Source organism: Macrotis lagotis, chromosome X, assembly GCF_037893015.1.
Source record: "Macrotis lagotis isolate mMagLag1 chromosome X, bilby.v1.9.chrom.fasta, whole genome shotgun sequence".
Lineage (NCBI taxonomy): Eukaryota > Metazoa > Chordata > Mammalia > Peramelemorphia > Peramelidae > Macrotis > Macrotis lagotis.
In genome coordinates this window covers 270846159-270848246 of record NC_133666.1, presented here as the reverse complement: position 1 = coordinate 270848246, position 2088 = coordinate 270846159, and the positions used below count along the sequence as shown (strand labels likewise).

At 35.9% G+C, this 2088-nt stretch overlaps 1 long non-coding RNA gene across 1 annotated transcript; it reads right to left on the bottom strand.

The window, feature by feature from the left end:
- Nucleotides 1-299: 299 nt before the first annotated feature.
- Nucleotides 300-1851, bottom strand: LOC141502351 (uncharacterized). The gene is made up of 3 exons (XR_012472499.1): nucleotides 1738-1851; nucleotides 1241-1315; nucleotides 300-901 (listed from the first exon to the last, which is right to left on the bottom strand). It is a non-coding gene; the product is annotated as an uncharacterized LOC141502351 (long non-coding RNA).
- Nucleotides 1852-2088: the final 237 nt, after the last annotated feature.

Below are 2088 nucleotides of genomic sequence, written 5' to 3'. Positions count from 1 at the left end.
ATTCTCCACAACCACAGGATCACAATGACAGAAGCACCTGTGCAAAACAGGTTTCCTCTGATCTTCTAGAAAGTCCTCTCCAAGTTGTGTTTGTTGTTCTTAAGCCAGTTCTCTGTCACTGAGTTTAGAATACCATTTCCCTGTTCTATTTCATCCTTTTAAATCAATCCACAAGGGTCACTGGAATAGAAATGTCAAGAAGTCCATTCATTCTTGGCACGTTCAAGCCCATACCCATAAGACTCCACTGATAAGAAATGTTCATAGTGGGGTGGAAATTGAGGGAAAAAATGATCTATCTATAATGCATACCACAAAAACTTTTCATGAAGTCAAATCTCCATTTTATAACATCAGGCAGGGTGGTGAGAGAGTATTAGAGTTAGGGTTTAGAATATAATAAGAAATCGATTAAAGAGCAGAAGAATGTTCCAAAAAGTCCCTGATGGGGAGATTGATGGCACAAATGGATAGGGTGATAGGCCTGGAATCAGGAAAACCTTAATTCAAATGTGATATCAGAATTTTATTAGCTGTATGACTCTGAGCAAGTCACTTCACCCTATTTGTCTCAGTTCTCTTATCTGTAAATGAACTGGAAAGGGAAATAACAAGCAACCCCAGTATTGTTGATAAGAAAACTCCAACAATGTCTCAAAGAGTCAGAAATGACTGAAACAACTAAGCAAAACAAATCCCAGAGACTATATTTCTTACAAAAGAAGCAGGTTGCCTTTCCCATTAGAAATGGCAGATAGGGGGCGGCTAGGTGGCGCAGTGGATAAAACACCAGCCCTGGAGTCAGGAGTACCTGGGTTCAAATCCGGTCTCAAACACTTAATAATTACCTAGCTGTGTGGCCTTGGGCAAGCCACTTAACTCCATCTGCCTTGCAAAAAACCTAAAAAAAAAAAAAAAGAAATAGCAGATGAATCAAAACAATCTTAAGTTTAAAAATGTAGTTAGTGTCTATGTAGGAGAAATTCATTTGTGAACATTCTTGAAAAATGTATAGAACAGACTCAAGAATCATCTCAGAAAATAATGTTGGAGATGGTTTTGCAACATGAGAGTGAAGATTTACAGAGTTTTAACATTATAAACTCTAAAGGCTTGACTTCTTGAAATAATTATTTTGAATTTGAATTTCAGTGACTGACAAAATATGTCACCTTTATCACCCCTTCCAAAAAAAGTTCAATCTATAATTGGTGCCATGAGGAGTTGAAGAAGTGATTACCAATCAGAGTGATGTAGTCTCCTTTGGGAGAGGGAGCTTTATGTGTCCCAAAACTTGTATATCTGCTGTGAAGAGCTGGAAAGAAATATGAAATACTGATGAATAGAACTCTGGCAGGTCTACTGATAAGATAGTAGATTAAACTACTAGACTTAGCACCCTAGTCAGTGTGATCCAACACTGCTCTTAAGAGGTATGGAAAAACACTGGCAATGGATAGTTGCAGGCTAGCAGCACTTTAAATCATTGGAATGATCAATTCATCATATACGATAATAGAATAAATGGCACTTTTTTGGATGCTGATATCACAAGAAAACAAGACAAACCAGAACAAATTAAAAATATGCAATATCCTACCCACTCAAAATGCTTTAAGTACATATGTCACTGACCACTAAAATGGGCTAAGCACACAGACACAAAATAAACTGAAGACTTGAATGTTTCATTGTGTTCTAATACTGTATCATAACAAAATTAGAAACAAATCTTACCAAGTATAACAGTTTCATTGACATTTTGTCAGTGATACTCCTAGCCTCAAGTCACACAGCAACTATTGAACATCAGGGCAAAACTATCAGGAGAAATCATTTTATTCACAAACCTATAGTGGATGAAAGAAAAGATAGAATTTATAAGTTTCCACAATTTGAAGAAAAGATGAAGAACTTGAAATCAATGAAAATCTTCACTTAAACTTCAAAAAATTCTATCTTACAATGAAATGGATGAAAAAATAATACTGATGCTTCAAAAGAGTTTGAAAAGAACATGGACACACTTAGATGGGAATTTCCAACAGTCCTTTTTGTGTTTGATTGCATGGATTCATAGAGACAGAT